Consider the following 25183-nt stretch of genomic DNA (forward strand, 5'->3'; position numbering starts at 1 on the left):
TATGTGTTGTTGTTAAATTCTAACTTTAAAGCATAGTGGTCTAATAAGATACATGTAGTTATCCCATTTTTTTGTACCTGTTGAGGTATGCTATATTACTACGTATGTGGTTGATGTTAGAGAAAGTCCCTTGTGGCATTTTGAAGAAGGTATTTTTTGTGTGTGTTTGGGTGGAATGTTCTATATATGTCTGTTAAACCCAATTGGGTCATAAGTTGTGTTAGTTTAGTTCCTTTATTTCTTTGTTAAGTTTCTGTCTGGTGGTTCTGTCTAGTGGTGAGAGTGGCGTCCTGAAGTCTCCCACTATAAGTGTGTGAGTTATTATATGTGATTTGAGTTTTAGTAATGTCTCTTTTATGAACGTGAGTACCTTGGTATTTGGGTGATAGATGTTCAGAATTGAGGCTTCTTCCTCATGGATTTTTCCTGTGATGAATATGAAATGACCTTCTTCATCTTTTTCTATTGATTTTAGTGTGAAGTCTAATTTGTTAGCTACTAAGATAGCTACACCAGTTTGCTTCTTGGGTCCATTTGGTTGGAAAATCTTATCCCAACCCTTTACCTGAGGTAACATCTGTCTTTGATGTTGAGATATGTTTCTTGTATACAGTAGAAAGATGGCTTCTGTCTTCATATCTATTCTGTTAGTCTGTGTTTTTATAGGCAAATTAAGATCATTAATATTGAGGGAAATAAAGGACCACTGAGTGCTAATTCTTGTTTGTATTTGGTTTGTTGGTGGTGGTGTTATTGTTTGTGGATTTACCCCATTTTTTCTTTTAGCTTTTGGTAAAGTGGGATTATCTATTGCCTATGTTTTTGTGAATGTAGTTAACTTCCTTAGGTTGGAGTTTGCCTTCTAGTACTTTATGTAGGGCTGGATTAGTGGATATGTATTGCTTAAATCTGCTTTTGTCATGGAATACCTGTTTTCTCCATCTATAGTAAGTGAAAGATTTGCTGGGTACAGTTGTCCACTTTGGTGTTCTGTAGGTTTCGTGTACTTTCATTGGCATGTCTTTCTTTAGGCTGTGAAAGTTTTCTTTTATTATTTTGTTGAATATGTTTTCTGCACCTTTGAGTTGGGTTTCTTCACCTTCTTCTATACCTACTATTCTTAGGTTTGGTATTTTCACAGTTTCCCACATTTCCTGGATATTTTGTGTTAGGGATTTGTTGGACTTAAGATTTTTCTTTGGTCGATGAATCTCTTTCTTCTAGTGTATCTTCAATGCCTGAGATCTTTTTTTGGAGAGGGGGGTTTGAGACAGGGTTTCTCTGTATTACTTTGGAGGTTGTCCTGGAACTCGCTCTGTAGACCAGGCTGGCCTCGAACTCACGCCTGAGATTCTTTCTTGTAACTCTTGTATTCTTTTGGTTACACTTGCATCTGTAGTTCCTGATCTTTTCTAATTCCAGCATTCATTCAGATTGTATTTTTCTTATTGTCTCTGTTTCAGCTTTCAAACCTTATACTGTTTGAATTGTTTCTTGCAATTTTTGGGTTGTTGTTTCTTTCATTTCTTTAAAGGATTTTCTCATTTCCTATTTTAGGGTCTCTATCATCTTCCTCTCCTGGTGGGTATGGGTCCAAGGTTCTCTTCCTATGGGTTCCAGGAGGTCCAAAACTCTGATGGGTCTCACAGTGGGTGCAGGCAAGTCTTAGGCACTCCCTCTCCTGGTGGGTGGTAGCTGGATTAGCACAGTACAGTCAGCAGACTTCTGGTTGCTTGGTGAGCCAGGGGCAAGTTACCTGCTTGCAGTCCCCAGGCAAGAAGATCCCACAATGGGCAAGCAGAGATTCACCTCTGTCCTGAGTCACGGCAGAAGTGACCCAGCAATCTTAGTAGTCTCCTGGTAGCTTGGTCAACTGTGGACAAGTCGACCTGCCTGCAGTCCCCAGGCCAGGAGATCCCAGAGTCAAGTTCCTTAATTTCATGTGCCAAATTTCAGACCTTTTAACTGATTCATGTTCTTTCTGAAGTATAAAAAATATTCACTTTTTCACACATATCTTTTCAGATTTTTATCTTCTAATCTTATTATTTTGCCTTTAATATTTAATATAAAATCCACTCAGAATTTCAAAATATTTGTGCTTTAATGATAGTGACCAAATTGTATTAAGAAACTAGAAAATTTGATTATTTGACATCTCATGAACTGTGGGTTTTTCTTTTCTTTCTTTTTTTTTCACTAAAATCTCAAAGCGAACTCTTCAAGGCTCAATAAATAACACAGAGAATTCCTTATACATGCAAATTGGAAGCTACTGCAATTTCACCTCAACTCTTCAAGATAAATGAAAAAGTGATTGTGGTACTTGGCACCTTGTTTTGTATGGTAAGTATAATTGACACACAAATATAGAAAGAAAAGGCTACACATATCGCATACTCTAGACAAATTATTTGCAAATGAAATCTAAAGTATTTTATATTTTTTTATTTTTAAAATTAAAAACTTAAAGTTTAATGGTGTTTGAAAATGCTTTAACAACCAATCATGGTAGGACAAGCTTTCATTCCCTGTACTCAGAATACACTGCTCAAAACATGAAGTTGGAGTGCTGAAGATACTCCACTAGGAGGAAAATGCATTAAGTCCTTTCCTTGCTTTAGTAAGTGGACTTTCTCCAGATACGCTTACCCAGCACTCAGCATGACTTTAAGGTTCTTATTTACAGGGCTGGGATATAACTCAGTTGGTAGAATACCCACCTACCACACACTAGGCCCTGGGTTTGATCTCAGTACTGCATAAAATTGGGTATGTCTATAACACCACTAATCCTAGCACTTAGGAGGTGGGGGCAGGAATATCACAAGTTCAGGGTCATCTGCAGCTACACAGGGAGTTCATGGCAAATTAGGGCTCTATGAGATAGATGGTAAAAACTGAAAAACAACAACAACAAAAATTGAACTTAGAAAGAAAGTAGACGAAGGCTCAGTGTTAGACTAAGATCACCCTAGTAAAAAGCTGCATGGCTGAACTCTGAGCAGAGATCATAGGAAGAGTTTTCTGTCCTATGAACTTGCCTGATTTCCCAGGCCTGATACCTAGTCAGCTCTTGGAACGTAGCATGCTTTGATGCTGGATCAAAAGGATGCAACAGGCTGCTTCAAGAACAAAATCCTTGCCTCTACAACAGAGACTTGATTTGATGGCTTCTGTCTCTGTCTTAGATACCTTTCTGTTGCTGTGATAGAATAGCATGACCAATGCAATTAACTAAAAGGAAGAGTTCATTTTGGCCTTACAGTTCCAGAGGGAGCATGGGAACAAGTAGTGGGCGTGGCTCAGGAACAAGAAGCTGAGAGTTCACATCTTCAACCACACATATCAATCAGGGACAGATGGGAGGATGGATGAATGGATGGGTGGATAGATGGAGGATGGAGGATGGAAAGAGACAGAGAGTGGGAGAGAGAGAGAGAGAGAGAGAGAGAGAGAGAGAGAGAGAGAATTGGAAGTGCTTCACAGCTTTTACTCTTAATGCTTGTCCCACCCAGTATGTAGTTTCTTCAGCAAGACTGTACCACCAGTGTCATGAACTGGGGACAAGTGTTCAAGAGTCTGAACCTATGGGTGATCCACTCATCCACTACAGTCCTAAAGAATGGTCACTGTTTCTGAGTCAAATATCACATTCAAATCCTGCAAAGACTCTTTCAAAATGCACTTCCCCTCCCAGACCCTAGAGATCCTTCATATTACTGCTACAGGGGTACCTCATTTCCTCCCCTTCTTCTCAGACTCTAACTCTCAGTTGGGGAAGCGACAAGGTTCAAAGCACTCCAGGCCTGGGTTAGCTGATATTAGGAGCTCATGAACACAACCACTTCTTTACCTAAGATCTTTAATTGACCAGTTCCTTCTGTCCTGCAATGCTACTATCCATTGTAATGATGAGTGATTTCACAGCAATAAAAATCTGGAAAACAAACCAGAGCCACCAGCTTTGGTTAAGGGAGGTAACAGGACAGAGATCAGGATGAAAGAGAAATCTTAATATTGGTTGCAAAGGCAGAAACCCTCCTCCCTAGCATAATCACACCATTGTTCTCATATTATAAAATGATAGAGTACAACATGGTTAAATACATCACTTATTTGCCAATACTAAGTATTGGTGTATCAGTCTAACTGGCAGTATGGCTGCCTGAGGTATTGATTGTACTGTCTAGTAGTTGAGAGAGATGTTATCTTGATTAATTAGAAGTCAAAAACAAATGCATCTTCTATAATATCTCTTGTGGCATTCACCTGGAAAAAAAACTACAAGTGTCTAGGAAATATTGGAGACTTAAAAGGACAGAATGAGAAGGTTGCAAACCACCCATTCCACTGCCTGTCCAGGGCAGAGATGATGCCTGTGAACATGCAGTGAGCATCCAGCGAGCAGGTGTAAGCTTATCAGCAGATACATTGGCTTTTGTCTCTCTCTTCCTTTCATCTACACATTTACATTTATGATGCACAAAGAAAAAACAAACCTAGAATTCAGGAGAGCAGCCTTCCTTTCTTAGCTACATCTGAAGATCTGTCCCCTATACCATGCCAAAGTCAAATAAGAGGTCAGGTATGGGGCTTTCATTACAGCAGGCCATATGGAAGCATCCAGAAGATAATTTCCATAGAGTGCTAAGTAGTGTTGTTGTGTGTTGGAGCATGGTTTCATGTGCCACAGGCTGGCCTAGTCACTGGACTTGTAGCCAAGTATAACCCTGAATTACTGATCTTCCTGCTTTCCCTCCTGAGTACTGGATTATAGATGTGCCCCAGCAAGCCTGGTTTACATGAGGGATGCTGGGGATGAAACCTAGGGCTTTGAGTATACAAAGCAAGCATTGTACCAACTAAGCTGCATTCCAGCTGGTAGCTAATTTTATTGTTCTTAAAGAAACCTTCTGCGTGCATTCTAAACTTTGGCTGCAGATGAGGATGTTTCTCTAGAAAATTCAAAACCATTTAGAAAAGAGAAAAGTTTCAATATATTAAAGAAGCATCACAAAAAGCTGACGCCAAAATACGGAACCGCACAGCATCATACACCATAATAGCTACATAGCATCACAGACCATAATATTGACAAAAGCCAGGAAGACACCTACCTTTCTTTGGAATCTGTGAGCTCGTTTCTGTAAAGATGATCACACTGGGTTGTTTTTCTCTGTGATCTAAAACTTTCACCAGTTCCTCAACTTCAACCCTGTCGATATGAAGAAGGCTAATGGAAGCTACTTGCCATTTGAGCACAGTGAAGGCTGAGTTATGCGTGGACCTGGAAACACTGTGTCGATAAGTAACTTCTCTGCATTCCTGAATGATTAGACGTTTTGGAAAATGGCATTGTTAAGTCTTAGCATCCTATTAGCTGTCATTGATTTGGTCAACAAGTATTTATTGGGGTGAGGAGACCACTATGATAAGAAAAAAATATGTCCTGTTCCTCTGCTTCCTGTGTGGTAAAGCAGTCACTTGAAAGTCTGAACTGCAGCAACCACAACAACCTTCCAGTTCCTGAAGGATACACTGTATTTAGGGGCAGGAAAGAACTTTCCCAATATAGGTCTAGCATCACTAGTGCGTGAGAGCTCCCAAACCTGACATCGTAAGTGAAAAATTCCATACCATGACAAGCATACATGAAATGAAACTTTGGGCAGCATTCTCTTTAGGCCATGTGATAGAGTGCACAAAGGAAAGTTGTGCTTAGACTCAAGACCCATCCCCAACACATCTCGGCTAAGTACAAATGTTATCCAAAATAGGAGATCTCAAACTCTTAGGGCAACCAGCCATCTGAGTATGCATAAACAGGCCTATGTCGGCACCAATGGTTCTAATCACACAATATCATATACTCCTTTGCAAGACAAGTGTTACTGCTCTGCACTGTGTCAGTAGCCTATCTTGTCCAGCTACACAAGCATTTGGTGTTAGAAGAAAATATACAGTGTTTAAGATTCCAGAACTCAGATTTTACAGTTTATCTTACTTCAGCTGCCTAACAACAACATGAAAAGTCAGACCCTCTAAGTCAGACAATGTCAGTGTCTTGGGACACAGCTGAACCCTCTCCCACATGCTTAACTAAAAAGATTCCATTTCTGGAACCTTCCTTCTCTCAGATCCTTGCACTAGCTAGATGATAGGGAATTCTGAAGTACCTAGAACTTCCCCAGTTTTCTAATTCATCCAGATTATATATAGACACACCCCCCAGAGTTTTATAAATATAAACACAGTCAGCCTTCAGGAGTCATGGGGTGCGTTTTTCTAGGCTCTGCTTAACCAGTGGACATTTAGCTTCTTATACAGATTACTATAACATTTTCATATAGTAGCTTATACCCTCTTATATCATTTAAACCATCTTGAAATTATTTCCAATACCTAATACATTATCAGGGTTGTCCAAATAGTTGTCACACTGTATTGGCAAACAAAGACTACAAAGAAAACAAAATCTAGATGCATTGGATACATACTTCTTACACCCTGCTGATGACATGGTTTGATGCTCAGTTGACTGAATTTGTTAATGTGGACCCTGCACCTGCAAAGAGCTTGCTATTCACATCACTTCTGGGCTAGCATTCACAGGATGGAGAGCAGAGAAGTGAAAGTTAGGACAGTGCAATACTCTTCACGCTGGAAGAGTTTCTTACCTTTTTCAGGTCTCTAATTTTGGGGAGGAGCTTCTGCGTTCTGCTGGCACCGGGGCCACACACTGGAAATACTGGAAAAGAAGGCTTGACAGGAGCTGAGGAAATGCGAGCATCCGGCTGCTGTCTGCAGCAATCCAAAGAGCCAACAAACAAGCAATTGTGCAGGAGTGACAGCCACAAGGCCTCAGAAGAGCCAGGGGTCCTGAAAACCAGGACTGTGGAAGTGTAGCTCCAGTTAGGAACGACAATAAGCCTACACAATACAAATCTGCCAATGTCCACGCCCACTCTTCCCCTACCTGCCTCTGCAAACATCCCAGACCATCGTAAGTAAAGACAGTAGCAAGATTTGATGCCAGACCCTACTGCACTAATGCTAGCCTTGGGTCTCTCGGTCTCAAAGGCCTTCTGAGCATATTCTGCAAACAGCTGCATCCAATGTCAGTCCTGATTCAAGGACTCACAGATCATCTTATTGTCATTCTTCCCTCCGACTGGGTGTTAGATTTCTTTCTTTTAAGCAACCGCTTAATAATTTCTGGAAATATATTTCTGTGAAACCTTATCTGAGAGGTAGGATGATGGAAAGCTTATACGACAAATTCGGTTTTAAGTTTGTACATGCCTAACGTCCAAATAGGGAGCTTGGAATTTTTTTCATTTTTTTATTAATTTTTTAAATTTAAATTAGAAACAAACTTGCCTCACATATCAATCCCAACTAACCAATCCCCATTCCGTTTCCCATGGAGGGTGAGGTCCCCCATGGGTGATCTCCAGAGTCTGTCATTTCATTCAGGGCAAGACCTAGACCCTCCCCCAAGGGTCCAGGCTGAGAGACAATCCCTGGTTGTGGGATGAGCACCCAGAGTCCATTTGTATGCCAGGGATAAATACTGGTCTACTGCCCGAGGCCCATTAGATTGCCGAGAACTGACACACACATTCAGGGGGTCTAGATCAGTTCCATGCTGGCCTCTCAGCCATCAGTCTGGAGTCCAAGAGCTCACCCTTGTTTAGGTCAGCTGTTTCTGTGGGTTTCACCAGCCCAGTCTTGACCCCTTTGCTCATCACAGCTCTCTCTCTGTCACTGGTTTCCAGGAGTTCAGTTCAGTCTTTAACTGTGGGTGTCTGCCTCTGCTTCCATCAGTCACTGGATGAAGGTTCTAGGATGGCATATAATGTAGTTGTCAAACTCATTATCAGGGAAGGGCATTTAAGTTAGCCTCTCCATTATTGCTTAGTTTGCCAGTTGGGGTCATCCTTGTAGATCTCTTGAAATCTCTCTAGTGCCAGATCCCTCCTCAAACCTATAATGACTCCCTCTATTATGGTGTCTCTCATCCTGCTCTCCTCATTCTTCCCCTGACTCAATCTTCTTGTTCTCCCATGTCCTCCTCTCCACTACTCTCCCCTCTTCTTCTTCCCTCTCTTTTACCCTGCTCCCTGTCTCTTACCCCCCATGCTCCCAATCTGCTCAGGAGATCTTGCCTCATTCGCCTTCTCTGGGGTAACATGCATATCTCTCTTAGGGTCCTTCCTGTTTCCCAGACTCTCTGGCAGTGGGATTATAGGTTGGAACTCCCCTGATCCATGTCTAAAATTCATATATGAGTGAGTACATGTTTGTCTTTTTGTAACTGGGTTTCCTCACTCAGGATGGTTTCTTCTAGTACTATCCATTTGCCTGCAAATTTCAAGATTCCATTGGTTTTTTTTTTCTGCTGAATAATACTACATTGGGTAAATGTACATTTTTTTCTATCCACTCTTTAATTGAGGGACATCTAGGTCGCTTCCAGGTTCTGGCAATTACAAATAATACTGCTATGAACATAGTGGAACAAACATCCTTATTGTATGAATGTGCATCTGTTGGGTATATGCCTAATTACTGGATCTTGTGGTAGAATGATTCCCATTTTCCTGAGGAATCTCCATACTGATTTCCAAAGTGGCTGTACAAGTTGGCACTCCCACCATCAGTGGAGAAGTATTCCTCTTTCTCCATATACTCTTCAGCACAGACCATTATTGGTGTCTTTGATTTTAGTAAGATGGTATCTCAGAGCTGTTTTGATTTGCATTTGCCTGATGGCTAAGGATGTTGAGCACTTCCTCATGTGTCTCTCAGTCTTTTTAGATTTCTCTATTGAGAATTCTCTATTTAATTCTGTATCCCACATTTTAATTGAATCCTTTGATGTTTTGGAGATTTGCTTCTTGAGTTCTTTGTAAATTTGTAAATCTGTCAGATGTGGGGTTAGTGAATATCTTTTCCCATTCTGTGGACAGCCTTTTTGTCTTGTTACTGTGTCCTTTGCCTTACAGAAGCTTCTCAGTTTCAGGAGGTCCCATGTATTAATGTTGACTTCAGTGTCTATGTTCAGGAAGTAGTCTCCTGTACCAATTCATTCAAGGGTACCTCCCACTTTCTCTTCTAAGAGGTTCAGTGTGACTAGATTTATGTTGACGTCTTTGATCCATTTGGACATCTGCAGTCTTCTACAAGCCAGCATCCAGTTACACCAACACTGTTTGTTGAAGATGCTTTCTTTTTTCCATTGCATAATTTTAGCTTCTTTGTCAAACATCAGGTGTTCATACGTGTATGGGTTAATATCGGGGTGTTCGATTCAATTCCGTTGGTCTACCTGTCTATTTTTGTGCCAATACCAAGCTGTTTTCAGGACTATAGCTCTATAATAGAGCTTGAAGTCAGGGACACTGCTTTGTTTTTTTATTTGTTTGTTTTGTTTTTACGAGACAGAGTTTCTCTGTATTGTTTTGGAGGCTATCGGTCCAGCCCGGCTTCGAACTCACAGAGATCCGCCTGCCTCTGCCTCCTGAGTACTGGGATTAAAGGCGTGTGCCACCACTGCCCAGCGACACTGCTTTGTTGAACAGTGTTGTTTTGGCTATTCTAGGTCTTTTGCTTTTCCATATAAAGCTGAGAATTGTTCTTTCAAGGTCTGTGAAGAATTGTCCTGGAATTTTAATGGGGGTTGCTTTGAATCTGTAGATTGCTTTTGGCAAGATTGTCATTTATACTACTTTTATCCCACATCATGGGAGATCTTTCCATTTTCTGGTATCTTCCTTAATTTCTTTCTTTAAAGACTCCAAGTTCTTGTAATACGGGTCTTTCACTTGTTTTGTTAGAGTTACCCCAAGGTATTTTATGTTGTTTGTGGGAATTGTAAAGGGTGATGCTTCTCTCAGCCCTTTTATCATCTGTATATAGTAGGGCTACTGATTTTCTTGAATTGATCTTGTATTCTGCCACTTTGCTGAAGGTATTTATCAGCTGTAGAAGTTCCCTGGTAGAGTTTTTTTGGGTGACTTATGTAAACTATCATATCATCTGCAAATAGTGAATGTTTGACCTCTTTCTTTCCAATTTATATCCCCTTGGTCTCCTTTTGTTGCTCTAGCTAGAACTTCAAGTACAATATTGAAGAGGTATGGAGAGAGTGGACAGCCTTGTCTTGTTCCTGATTTTAGAGGAAACGCATTGAGTTTCTCTCCATTTAACTTGATGTTGGCTGTTGGTTTGCTGTATACGGCTTTTATTATGTTTAGATATGTTCCTGTTATCCCAGATCTCTCCAATACCTTATCATGAAGGGGTGCTGCATTTTCTCAAAGGCCTTTTCAGCACCTAGTGAGATGATCATGTGGTTTTTGTTTCTCAGCTTGTTTTTTTATGGTGGGTTACATTGAAGGATTTTCGTATGTTGAACCATTCCTGCATTCCTGGTTTGAAACCTACTTGATCATGGTGTATGATTTTTCTGATGTGTTCTTGGATCTGATTTGTCAGTATTTTATTGAGTATTTTTGCATCCATGTTCATGAGGCATATGGGTTTGAAGTTGTCTTTCTTAGTTGTGTCTTTGTGTGGCTTGGGTATCAAGGTTATCGAAGCCTCATAAAAAGAATTTGACAAAAGACCCTTCTGCTTGTATTGTGTGGAATACTTTGAGAAGAACTGGTATAAGATGTTCTTTGAATTTCTGGTAGAATTCTGCACTGAGGCCATCTGGACCTGGTGTTTTTTTTTTTTTTTTTGGTTGGTAGAGTTTTGATGACTACTTCTATTTCCTTAGGGATTAGAAGTCTACTTAATTTTGGCAAGTGATATCTATCCAGAAAATTGTGCATTTCCTTTAAAATTTTAAATTTTGTGAAGTACAGGTATTCAAAGTATGACCTGATGATTCTCTGGATTTCCTCAGTGTCTGTTGTTATGTCCTTTTCATTTCTGATTTTGTTATTTTGCATGTTCACACTCTACTGTTTGGTAAGTTTGAATAAAGTTTTGTCTATCTTGTTTTTGTCAAAGAACCAACACTTTGTTATATTGATTATTTGTATTGTTTTCCTAGTTTCTACTTTATTGATTTCTTCCCTCAATTTGATTATTTCTTGGTGTCTACTCCTCCAGGGTGAGTTTCCCTATTTTTTTTCTAGAGCTTTCAGCTGTGCTGTTAATTCTCTAGTGTGACTATTCTCCAGTTTCTTCATGTGGGCACTTAGTGCTCTGAACTTCCCTCATAGCACTGCTTTCAAAGTGTCACATAAGTTTGGATATGTTGTGTCTTCATTCTCATTGAATGAAGTCTTTAATTTCTTTTTTATTTCTTCTTTGACCCAGGAGTGGTGCAATTTCACATTATTCAATTTCCATGAGATTGTAGGGCTTCTGCGATTTTTGTTGTTCTTGAATTATAACTTTAAAGCATGGTGGTCTGATAAGATACATGGAGTTATTCCAATTTTTTTGTACCTGTTGAGGTTTGATATGTTGCCAAGCTTGTGGTCGATTTTGGAGAAGGTTCCATGTGGGGCTGAGAAGAAGGTATATTCTTTTGTGTTTGGATAGAATTTCTATAGACATCTGTTAAACCCAATTGGGTCATAATTTCTATTAGTTCCTTTGTTTCCTTGCTAAGTTTCTGTCTGATAGTCCTGTCTAGTAGTGAAAGTGGGGTGTGGAAGTCTCCCCCTATAAAGATGTGAGGTTTTATGTATGGTTTGAGTTTTAGTAATGTTCCTTTTATGAACGTGCGCTCATTTGTATCTGGGGCATGGATGTTCAGAAATGAGACTTCATTTTGCTGAATTTCTTCTGTGATAAGTATGAAATGTCCTCCTTCATCTCTGTTGGTTTTAGTTTAAAGTCTAATTTGTTAGATATTAGGATTACTACACCTGCTTGTTTCTTGGGTCCATTTGATTGGAAAATCTTTCCCAACCCTTAACTCTAATGTAACTTCCCTCTTTGAAGCTGAGGTGTGTTCTTGTATGCAGCAGAAGGATGGGTTCTGTCTTCAAATCTATTCTGCTAGCCTGTGTCTTTTTATGGATGAGTTGAGACCATTAATATTGAGGGATATTAATGACCATTGATTGCTCATTCTTGTTTGTTTTGGAATGGTTTTTGGTGGTGGAATTGTATGTGGATTTCCGCCCCTTTTCTCTTTTGGTTGTTGATAAAGTGGGATTATCTATTGCCTATATTTTTCTGGTTGTAGTTAACTTCCTTGGGTTGGAGTTTTCCTTCAGAACTTTCTGTAGTGCTGGGTTAGTAGATATTTAATGTTTAAGTCTGTTTTTTTCATGGAATATCTTTTCTCCATCTATAGTGATTGAAAGCTTTGCTGGGTACAGTTGTCTGGGCTGGCATCTGTGGTCTCTTATTGTTTGTAGACTATCTATCCAGGACCTTCTGGCTTTCAGAGTTTCCATGGAGAAGTCAGGTTTAATTCTGATAGGCCTGCCTTTATATATTATTTGACCTTTATCCTTAGTTGTTCTTAATATTCGTTCTTTATTCTGTATGTTTGGTGCCTTGATTATTATGTGCGGGTGGGGGGGACTTTTTTGTGGTCCACTCTATTTGGTGTTCTGTATACTTCTTGTACCTTCATTGGCATGTCTTTCTTTAGGCTGGGAATGTTTTCTTCTATGATTTTGTTGAATATGCCTTCTGCCCCTTTGAGGTGGTTTACTTCACCTTCTTCTATACCTATTATTCTTAGGTTTGGTCTTTTCATGGTGTCCCATATTTCCTGGGTATTTTGTGTTAGGAATTTGTTGGACTTAAGATTTTCTTTGGTCGATGAATCTATTTCTCCTAATGTTTCTTCAACACCTGAAATATGTTGGTTATCCTTACATCTATAGTACCTGACAGTTTGTCCAGCTTTTCTATTTACAGCATTCCTTTTTTTTTATTGTTTCTATTTCAGCTTTCAACCCATGCACTGTTTGAATCGTTTCTTGCCATTTTTGCTTTGTCTTTTCCTCTATTTCTTGCATTTTTTGTATTTGTTTTTTCTTCCATCCTTTTAAGGGATTTTTTCATATCCTCTCTGAGGGCCTCTATCATTTTCATGAAGTTGTTTTTAAGATCATTCTCTTCTGCTTCATTTGCATTGGAATGTCCCAGTCTTGCTGGTGTGGAGTCTCTAGACTCTGGCGCTGTCATATCTGTTTTTCTGCTGCTTAGTTTGTTTTTGTATTCTCTCTTTCCCATCCCTTCTTCCAGTGGGTGCAGAAAGAGCCTCTTCCTCTCCTGCTGGGTAGGGGACCAGGGTTCCCTTTTGGGGGGTGCAATCAAGTCCAATACTCTCTTCCATCTGCCCTGAGTGGGGGTGGGAGTAGGCTGGCTCTCTCAGCAAACTGCTGGTCACTTGGTTCTCCAGGGACGAGTTGACTTGGCTTCAGTCCTGCAGGCCAAGAGATCCCAGAGAGGGCGAGCAGAAGGAAGTGGGACTAAGATGAGGGCCGGAGCTCACCTCTGCCTTCTGCCCTGAGTGGGGAGTGGGGGCAAGAGTAGACTGCCGCTCTCAGCAGGGAGCCTGGAATTTTACCCTCTCTATCAAGGTCAAGTAACAGGGCACAGGGAGTCTTCCTTTCCCTCGATGTTTGTATCATCTAAGTTGAGAAACAGGGCACAGTCTTGTCCTAGAGACTTGTTATCATTTAGGATGAGAATTAACGCAGCTGACTTATTTTGGGCAAAATGAAATAGACCCCCACAACTAAGGGACAAACCCACCGAAGGGAACAAGCCAGCTGGTGTTTCCAAACTGCATCATCGTTTTGCAATGCTGCTGGTTGTTTTTTCCCCATCTGCTGGCATGTGCATGTTTTGTCTTCCAAACCAGCCTAAAGGCTCCTAAAGCCAAAAGGTTTCCTCTCTGCTTTCTCCCAAAGTTGCCCAAATATACATCTGATGATGTAGACGTAATGCCTACAAAAGGCTCTACCAGAACTGCAAGCTACACATACCTTAAAATTCAAGAGCCACTTACACAATTTAGTCCTGAAGAACACTTTGTATAAAGCCACTAGGTAATTAGAGGGGCTCCCCAGTTTGCTTCCACAAAAGGGATCCCTGCAATAAGCAACCCTAGATCCACCCCCCCCACACACACACACACTGCTTTCACTGCAGCAATCAGAGGCCACTTGCTGACTTTATCTCATCACCTGAGCCAGCTGGGGCTGATGGTTAAGCTAGAGCTTGGCTAATTTAGTCAGCTGGGCTTGCTCTGCCCTTCTCTGACTGACAGGCTGGGCCCCTGCTCCTGCCTGAAAAGTAGCATCTGGGAATGACATACAGTTTGATAACATAAGATGCTTAGGGTTTTTGGCTCAAGTGAGATGTTCGGAGCTAATAGCCCTGTGAGCTGAGTTTTAGCTGCTATCTGCACCTTGAGATATCCGTTCTGTCTGGCTCAGGAAAAAGGGGAAAGAATGAGAGCTTATTTCTAGAAAGGTTTCTGATGAACAGCATTTGTCATTGAAGGGGAAGATGGGTATAATTAGCTTGTCAGTCTAGTTTGGGCTGAGCAGGCTGTCTCTGCTAAGAAAGATGGACTAACTGCCAGAGCCACTGACAGGCAGTCGATAGCGCAGCAATTAATGTCATAAATAATTCCAGAACCAATTACATCAAAATGGACTCGGAGCTTTAAAAAGGTACAGAATTCTCTTATTCTTCCTGCTAACAGCAAGAAACAGCTTTCATTTTTCTCTGTAATTACTTTTCATTGTACATAGCAATACAACTGAGCTTTTCTGTCCATATTTAAGCCTTGTCTTTCCCCGAGCCTCTTCCCCCACCGGCAGACTCCCTCCTTCACCCCACAGGACAAGGCTGTTAAAGTCGATCTTCCCTGCCAGAGCAGCGGGGTGAATGTATAATCTTTTAACTTGGCTGTTGCCGGAGAACTCCAGCTACACCTAAATGATTAAGAGCCGAGTTTTCGAAAATGTCATGGACCGTGACAGTGGAATGCCCCAAACAATGGCATTTGGAAATGAAGACATTTGTGAAATAAATGGATTTGTCTTATTATTTTAAAGGTTGCTGTGACTTTACTTACACTGAATTTATTGATTTGTCCCCGCCCCCCTTTCTTCTCTTCCTTCGTTGCCCCTCCTACTTTGCACGGTTCCAAGCATGGACACCAGGCCAAAGTGTTGCCTCTACCCGTGAATAGAAATTCAATGCCACACATGTATACTAATGGGCGTTTTTTCAGAAGGATTAGTCCCTTTAACATGGTGTTTTCTTTAAAAAGCTATTCTCTGGGGCTGTCTCAACTCCTCTGCTAGTTCTCTGTGTGCTGTGGTAAGTATGGAGATAACACAAAGGCTATTATACCTATAATGGTGCCACACACTAGATATCAGTAGGCTAATTGTCTCCCCCAACCCCCAGGCTTCATCAGTTGCCTCTGTAGGCTAGATTAGAGAAAGGAAGGGATTGTGGGAAAGCAAATTACTGTAGGATTCATTCACAGCTTTGTTCCCTGCCTGACAAACATTTCCAACTTTTCAGCCGGAGTGGCATTTACTCTGGAGGGACCGAGGAAAATGGCTCACTAGTTTTGAAGCTCCCACTGCTTCAAAACTAGCCAAGGCTGCTGGTGTTGCCTGCAGTTTGCTGAGTGTGCTTGGGCTGAGCGCTCCTGCAGCTGATGACTCTCCCTTCAGCAGTAGGTGTCACTGCAGCGAGAGGTAATTACAACAGAAGATTTTAGAGGACACGGGATAATTAGGCCAGCCTGTGCAGGCATAAACACTGACGTTTACAGTATTAAAAACTCAAGTTGTCGGCATTTTCATCCCTCGCAAGACCACAACAACTTCAACCTCGCCAACAAAGGCAAGCTTTTGGGAGAACAAAGGACCTTTGCATCTAAGGGAGTTTACTGGGTGCCTGTGTTAGGAGATGGGCACACTCTGGCTTCCGCTGGCCAGTCAGGACAAGAGATGAGGCGATATGGCTCACGTTTTGTGCTTAGGCTCCGTCCTCTCTCTCGGAGTTCCTTAGCCAAGGCATAACAGACAGATGGTGATAAATAGCACCTTCTAGAAAGTGCCCCTCTCCTTCTCTTTGGGCTGGACCCAGGCAGACTTGCTGAATGCCACTTTCTCCTACCTTGGCTGTTCTCATGGCAACAGTACCAGATACATTTAGCACTGTTTCAGCAGGAGACGGGCAATAGGAAGAATGGTGGACCCCCTGGACTCCAGTCCCACAAGCAGGAAAGCACATTATATCCTTGCACAATCTGTGATTTGGGCAAGGGAGCATCCCAGAAGAACCTGGGTTTTCATCCAAATCTGTCTTCCCTATTCAACGTTTTATTTTTGTTTTTATTTTAAGGGTGTGTATGCCTCTCTCTCTCTCTCTCTCTCTCTCTCTGTGTGTGTGTGTGTGAACAGTGTGTGTGTGCATGTGAGTGTAGGTGCCCAATTTGAATACCCTGGAGCTGGAGTTAGAAGCATCTTGTGAATCAAGAACTCAGGCCATAGTCTGTAAGAACAATATACACTTGTAATCTCTTAAGCTCTTGACTTCCCTGCTAAAGAACTATAGGACTCTTGAAGACAGAAGGCTTCCTGCTCAATCTACACTCTGCATCTTATTGAGAGGGCATTGGGCCTATGTTCTTGGAAGGTGGCTTTTTGGTGATGAGATCATGGACTTCACAGGCTAAGGGAGAAAGACAGAAGTGGACCTGTAAAGGATCCCAGGCAAACTGCTTCACTTAAAAGGAAAATTTTCTGCCTACATCAGCCATGCTCCTAAAACACCTGCCCCCAAGATACATAAGTCCCTGGCCCTCCCTTCATGCCTGCCTCTCATCTAAAAGACACAGGCCTTCTTCACTTGAATTTGAAAGGCCCTGATGTCAAATTGTGTTTAAACAGAAAGTCCACTCTCTCCGTTATTCACAGTGCCAGAGGGAGTTTCTGTGCATGGCTATTCCTATCCTGCCTCTGCTTGGCTCTAATCTCTTTGACCTAATACTCATGAGGCTCTTCTGTGACATGGGTAGCCAGAGGTTCTGGCAAAATGCCAGGGGACAAATCCCAGTCCAGTGTGGTATTTTCTAAAGACAAACTAAGCTTAATAAACTTTCTCAGTTATTTCTATGCTCACAAGCCAGCCTGAGATATTTCAGACTCATGAGCATTCAGATGGTCAGGAATTCTAAAATATTCCCATAGCTATAAAATATGCCCCAACTGCAGCCAAGCACTTGTGGTGGCTGAGTCTAAGCATTTTGTACAGTTAGGAGGTGCATTTAGCATGACCCACTGCAGTAAGAAGCTGCTCTGATCTAGGCTGAGCATCAGAGATCTGGGGGTAGGAACATGAACATTTTGAAGGCAGTTTGACAATGTGATCATTTAGTGAAGCAGCATCAAACCTTGGACTTCTGACTTCCTCTGCTTTGGTATGTGACCCTGTTTTCAGTACCAGGCATAAATTCCCTCCTGCAGAATTCAGTCAAGAGAGTGCTTGGTTCCAGGGGCATGTGTTGGGGACAGTGGTCAGCTGGGGATTTAGAGGGAAAGATTGTGTGTGTGTGTGTGTGTGTGTGTGTGTGTGATTAATATACATTGTATATGTTTTTAAAGTTTTCAAATAATAGAAAATGTACAGACAAAATAGAAGAGTGGGGGGGAGGTCTGCAGAGAAGGCTCAAAGTTTACAGGCATTGGGTACTCTCCCAGGAGACCCAAGTTTGAGTCCCAGCACCCATGCCATGTGTCATTCTAGTCCTAGGGATCCAGTGCTCTTATCTGGCCTCTGTGGATACTGTATGACTATGGTACATAGCAACACATGCAGGCAAAAGATCCATGCACACCAAACTTTTTAAAGGGGATCAAGAAAAGAAAAATAAGGTTCACGCATTTTAAACAGTAATCATTTAGACCCTTTAATTACACTGCAGATGCACAACCTCAAACACACAATTTGGAACATGGTCCAAGGGAGACTGGTTTAAACAATAGTTTGCCCATGCAGGGAGATCAAGGCAAGAATAACAGTTAAACCAACAACAGGAGTATGCCTCCATGCCAGGAGTCTTTAAAGGTAGCTGGTCTTCATCGATAATGCCTGAGATGGTTTCAGAACTGTGCCTGCTCTTGTCTTTCTTGCTCTACTGAAAGAGATCCCCTACCCCTGTACTTAGGGTCCTGGAAATACATCCCGTTTCTCAAGCACTAAATACTCTAGATTCTTATTTACCCTGTAGATGGTACAGATTGTTATATAAACACAAAACTTTGGGATTCAAGCAAGTTTGATTCAAATGCTACTCACATTATCTTGAGACACAGTCTTGGGTAAACAAACAGATTTTTGGTTTCCTTTTGACTTTTCCTTTGATTTTTTTTTGTACTTGATGGAATGCATATAGGTGGGCCTACTTTGCAGGGTTTTAAGAAGACTCCTATAACATCCCCCAGTGTAGTACTCCGTAGGAGCTATCAGAGAGTAAGTCATTGGTTATAATGTTAGCAGAAGTTTCCACATTTATAGTCTTCCTTAAGTACCAGCAGAATTAGAAAAATTGACGTGTTTCTGACCTTAACCTTCAAAGCTCACAATACCCTTAACAATGCATTCTGTGACTGATGGATTCCTTACTACTTGAGTTGGATCCTCTGATTGAACTGTGGATGTAGGTGAGGTATATGTGTTCTCTGTTAGGGTCATTTCTTCCTAAGACTCTTGTAGCAGAAACTATGAGCTCAAGACCACTGCTAATCTTAGCTCTTGTTTGGAGCATCAGGATGGATATTTGGTGGTGATTTGACGATGAACTGATGGATGGAAATTCCGCAGCATAATGTGTGTGTGTCATGTGTGTGTATGTGTGTGTGCTCTGTGTGTGTGTGTTATGTGGTGTGTGTGTGTGTGAGTGTGAGTGTGTGTGAATGTGTGTGGTATGTGGTGTCTGTGTGTGTCTGGAGTATATGTGTGGTATGTGGGGCATGTGTGTGCACATGTGTGTCTGTGTGTGAGGTATGTGGTGTGTGTGTGAGTGTGAGTGTGTGTGAATGTGTGTGGTATGTGGTGTCTGTGTGTGTCTGGAGTATATGTGTGGTATGTGGGGCATGTGTGTGCACATGTGTGTCTGTGTGTGAGTGTGTGTGTGGTATGTGGTGTGTGTGCGAGTGTGTGTGTATGTGTGTGTAAGTGTGTGTGTATGTGGTATGTGGTATGTGTGTGAGTGTGTGTGTGGTATGTGGTGTGTGTGCAAGTGTGTGTGTGTATGTGGTATGTGGTGTGTGTGTGTGAGTGTGTATGTGTGGTATGTGGTGTGTGTGAGTGTGTTTGTGTGTGTCGTATGTGATGTGTGTATGTGTGTGTGTGGTATGTGGTATGTGGTGTGTGTGTGTGTGTGTGTGTGTGTGTGTGTGTGTGTGTTCAGTTGTCCCAGTCTTTTGGGCAATGACTGGAAGAGGACAACCATTTACCAAATTAAATAAACTAATGAATTTGACATAAGTTGAATTGGAATTTCAATGTCCACTCTCTCTTCTCTGAATAAGGAAAATGAAGTTTCCTAAGATAAAACAAACACTTCCAAAATTTAAATTACATTTAATTCTTTCAGGTCACCAAACTCCATTTTTTATTCAGAAGAAATGCCACCACTATCTTCTAACCCTGCTGCAGGCTCAACCTTCTGAGGTTAACTTAAAATTAGTCTGATCGTATTAGAGAGAGAAAGATGTGCTAGAGAAAATGTGAATACTTAATCTCCTTTTCATTGCCTTGAACCCCATCTGTGTCCACTGTCTGTCACATGCACCTGAACATCAAGAGTTATGAATAAAGCATTGCTCTATCTCTGAATGTTGATTACTTTATCAAAGCTTTATGACATCATCAATTTGATCAGTATGTATTCATTATCACTATTCTAGTCTTTACCCAAGAGAAAGAATATCAGTGAGAACACTTTGAAAAGTCATCTTTTCTGTCATCTATGCATAATACTTATACATTTAGTTGCATTAAATATAAACATGAATTTCTACTTGTTCTTAACTGTGCTTCCTTTATTAGGCAAAACTCCAACTCTATAGTATGATTAGATTTTTTTGGATGGCAACATCCCCCTTTTATCCTTACTATCCATAAATCATGACATAATGGTCATAGGATCAAGAAGAAATAAGCTTCTTTTTTAAATTCCCTTATTCAACTGACTCAATAAATGCACGAAATTTGGTACCATGTGACATTGCTGTAAGAACATTTTTACTCCCATGATGCCCTCGTGGTCTTTAAGGCTTCTAGACAGCCTAAGATAGTCAAACAAGTAAATAAGTTGATTGGTTTGGGTTTCTGCCTTCTGTGGCTTAGAAAAGACTTACTACAGTATCCAAAGGTATCCTCATCTATTTAACTTCTCAATTTTATTCTTCTCTTGTTGTCCCCAACTGTTGGTGGTGCATGCCTTTAATCCTAGCACTCAGGAGGCAGAGGTAGGCAGATCTCTGTGAGTTCCAGGCCAGTGTGGTCTACAGAGTAAGTTCCAGAACAGGCTCCAAAACAATACAGAGAAACTGTCTTGGGGGAGGGATCTTAACCTCTTGGCAAGGTGTGGTACAGTATTTTATGCCCTACATTCAAGAGGCAGAGGAAGATTGCAAATTCAGGCCAGCTTCAGCTACAAAACAAACAAACTAACCAACAAAACAAAATCAAAAAGGAAAAAGCCAAGAGCAGTGGTGAACACTTTTAATCCTAGCATTCAGGAGGCAGATACAAACAGATCTCTGTGAATTCAAGGCCAGCCTAGTCTACAAGAGTAAAGTTCAAGCTAGGAATATATTGTAAGCCCCTGATTCACAAAAGAAAGAAAGAAAGGAAGAAGGAAGGAAGAAAGAAAGGAAGGGAGGGAGGGAGGAAGGAAGGAAGGAAGGAAGGAAGGAAGGAAGGAAGGAAGGAAGAAAACAGAAAGTAAAGAGAATATGATTAGTAGGATTTTTTGTGGAAAATGCCACATGGAAAAGAGTTTGCAAAGTCTTATTAATTCATATATCAAATATTTGAACATCTTATGCATTTACGGATATGCTGCAATAAGGCCCACTATTTTGTAAAATTAATATATGATAATAAAAATAAAATTGTATTGCTATTTACTGTGCACTTGGTAGTGTGGTAATGAAATCAGTATGAAATGCACACATTCTTTGTCAGAATTCCTAGATTTCAGCCCCTTTGCTTGTAGAAAGAAGGGGAAGGCAACTTTGGAAGGACCAATTTCTGTTTTCAAACACAGCATCCAGCTAAGCCTGCTGGAAGAAATACAGACAAGGATGCTCTGTGTTTAATATCTGTCATTAAAATGACAGCAATAAAGCCTAAAACCCAAAAAAGGAAAATCAGCTGGGTCTTTATAGATTGTCACAGCCAAGAGCAATAAAAACTAAATCAATCACAGATTGTGGCAATAGATAATTTAACTAGTACTGGAAATTAAATGAAAGGACATTTCCAACACCCGGCCCCCATTGTGGGAGAATGAAGTTGCCCTCAGAATTCAGATGGGGCTCACTGAACAGGCTACAATGACAATGGAGAAGAAGAGAAAATTATTTAAATGAGATTTAAATTGCTTTGTTTCCTTAGTCCTCTGAAGATCGCCTCTCTTATTACATTGTAGGATTTTACCATCAACATTTCTGACACACCATGGGTTTCCTGGCATGTCTACTCTTGTTCAAAAGGAGGAAACTTCCAGTCTGAGCAGCTGGAACCCAGTAAACAGCTGGTGGGGAAGGCCAGGTCTAAACAGATGAAAATGGTGAAGGGCAAAGACCAACTTCAGGTCTAGGTCACCTCTGTCCCAGATATTCTGCTGCAGATCAACAAATCTAGAGACTGCCCTTGGTCTTGCCTCGTGCTAAGGTGAAGTTCATCTATAATGAACAAGTATGAATAAGGTAGCTCCTGAGGTTGGCCTCCACTCTAACTAGTTGGCTTACTAGACTGCAAGAGGTATTGGTGAAAGAGTTCCCCCACCCACAGAAGACTGATGTCTAGAACCAGTGGATAAATGTACAACCAGTGGACAGCCTTCCATTCTGTGCACTAGATTTAGTTCACTTCAGTATTCCCAGCGAGACAGATATACACATACATAATCTACACTATAATATCTCCTCTTCCTTTGTGTGGATGTGTAGGAAATTTCTGGAAACGTTTCCACTGTTTGCTTTCTTTGAAGGTGATGGTATTATGTTTATTTAGTTCCTGGTTTAGAGATTTCCATCATCTGTTCTGTCACTTTCCATGGTCTTTGCCCAATGTGGGCTACTCTTCAGCACTCCAACCAGCAGGTAGAAAAGAAAGGTCTGACCACTTTGGATGATGTTCTGGGTGTCAAAACTAGATGGTTGCAATATTTTAAGAATCAAAAAACTTCCTCCTATTGCCATGAATCATTAAATAAAGCTCAGATAGTTGAATCCATGCAAATCAACTTACACATGGTGCTTCACCCATAAGATTCCCATTCTTTTGGTGACAGTGCCAACAAAAGAACAGGTGTTAAGCAAAAGGGAAGCCTCAGTGGAGAATGTCAGTTGACCTTGGAGTTTTAAAACTGTATTTGAGGCTATTCTAAAGGTCACACACACACACACACACACACACACACACACACACACACACACACATGACATGCATGATGGGATATACTTTCAGTCCCAGTACTGAGGAAGCAGACGGAGTATCCCTGAGACTTACTCACCAGCCATCCTAGCCTACTTTGCAAGCTCCATGACAGTCACTGATCTTGTATCCAAAAACAAGATGGACATCCCTGGTCACTTTGGATGATGTTCTGGGTTACATGTGTATGTACATACACATACACAATTTATCCGTAGTTTAATAGGGTTTTAAAGAAATTAGGTCAGCTTTCCCAGTGGAGCCAGGCACCAACAAATGCATTCTTACTCTGAGCCTGGAACCCTGTGATGAGGCTTGATTACCCCGAGAGTATCAGGTACAACTAGCTTCCTAGGACTTCAGCAAGCTCTGTCTTTAAATCGCTTTTGTGTTTGTAGCGCTGTGATGCCAACCTCTTCATGTCTCCTCTGCCAGCCTGACTCCAACCTTCTAGAAACCAAGGTTCATGCCTGTTCCTTGTGATCCAAGTCTGGAATCCTGGCCCAAGGAAACCCCTATGTTGAGACCTCCCCTACCCCCACTCAAGCCTGGTCTCCTGGTGCCCTGACTAAGGGCTCCTCTCAGCCCACTTGCCTGGGGAGCCACCCTTTTGTCTGCATCCTTTGCAGAGCTGAAAAAAAAAAACCCTGGAGGAAACATGGAGCGATTCGTCTCCCTGTGCACACAGCTTCAGTGCAGCTGGGCTGCAGGGCCAGTTTATTATCTTAAGATGGGGGTCTGGTGTAGCCTGGGTTTACATCTCATCTGCCTCCCATTCATTAGATGGACTCCAGGGCTCAGCTTACATCACATAAACTCAGCTGGTATGTATACAATGCCAGCAATACGGAGGGGGCTAACATGTGTTGAATACATCTACTCCATCTTAGGGCTCTGAAGGTCACTCACTAGAGTAATATATGGTGCTAGAGTTGGTGACTGAAGGTCAAGTCATCTTGCTTTTCATAATGCATAAACCTGAAACTCACTCAGACACCAATCATATGACCTAAACCTTGGAACAAATATTTTACTAAGTAAATCAGTGAGCATGCTGGCATTTCTATTAACCTTCAATGCAGAGCTGACAGAAAATGAATAATGATAAATAATAACTCAAGCCTGTAAATCATGCTTAGCATCAGAAGAAAAAAAGGCTCTTGTGTGCTACCATCTGTTAGAAGAGGGGGACCTGAGAAGGGAGGTGGGAGACGGGAGGGCAGTCTGCCTTGGCTGAGGTAAGCACCTTTTGGATTCAATAAACTGACCAAGACAGGGTAAGCCACTTCTGAAGAGGATTGATGGACTGAGGAAAATTCCTTTTCCTCCTGTCTTCAGTTTGATGGGCGTCAGCCTCTGACTTCCATTTGCCTCTCCTGGTGTCTCTCTCCTCTCTCTTCTCCTGCCTCATTAAATCTATTTCCACTCTATCCACCGGGTTCTGGATCACTTTAAAATATTCCTTCTTATAAAACATCCCGGGGTGCAATCCTCTCTCCCATTTTTCCCCTGGGATCACTTGCATTCCACTGCTGCCAGAGGACAAGGGTAGGAGCTGGGACAACATTACCCTGAAGCTGTGCTCTGACTTAGAAAGATTCCCTCACAGTGAGAACCCAGATAGAAGCATCTGCAGCCTCCAGCACTGTGAGTCCAAACTATCTCACAAAACAGAACTGACAGTCAGCTTGCTGAGGTGTGTGAGACACTCAGGCCTCCGCTAATGTGTTCCCCTCAGTCAGACACCCTGAGTGTGTTTGGGTGGAGAAAGTTCTGTAAGTTGACAGAAACATCTATGTGCACCTTGGGGAGAGGGAGTATGATTTTTTTCTCTTATTGCGGGGACAGTATTCACTAGCTCAGCATAACTTCTAACAGATCCTAGGCAAAAATCAGGGAAATGTGCACTTTATGGCCCTATTTCCTAGAGTAAAAAGGTACTCCTCCAATTTTTTTCAACGCCAGAAGTACCCCAAGGGCTAAGACAGTCCTGGGACTAATCCATTAACAAGTCTGACTCCAGTCACACTGACCTTTTCACTTTCACAGACGACCCCAAGCTCACCTGACAACAGATGGCACAAGAAGCCAAGCTTATCTATGGGTGTGTCTACCTTAAACTCCTCTGTTGGCTTCTCAGGGAGAAAAAGGGATAGGTCTCCCACTAGTCAATATACAGTGTTGATGCCAGTGTGTGACCTGTGTGGGGCTTACTCCCTACCCTAAATCCTACTCCCAGGCAGGCTACCTTATAAATTAAGTTACACTCCTGGTAAATTCTATAGCAAAAGAGAAACTGCTTTCCTTTGTTTTCAGCGTAGTTTTTTTCTGAATGTAATTGAAGTCACCTTTCAAAACAAAATTATTTTAAGTGGGTCATGGAGAGATGGCCTAGTTAAGAGCTGATCTTGCAGAGGACCTGGGTTTGGTTCTCAGCACCCACATGGAAACTCACACCATCTGAACTCAAGTGCCAGGAGATTCA

The sequence above is a fragment of the Mesocricetus auratus genome, unplaced genomic scaffold (genome assembly GCF_017639785.1).
Source record: "Mesocricetus auratus isolate SY011 unplaced genomic scaffold, BCM_Maur_2.0 Super-Scaffold_100053, whole genome shotgun sequence".
Taxonomy (NCBI): Eukaryota; Metazoa; Chordata; class Mammalia; order Rodentia; family Cricetidae; genus Mesocricetus; species Mesocricetus auratus.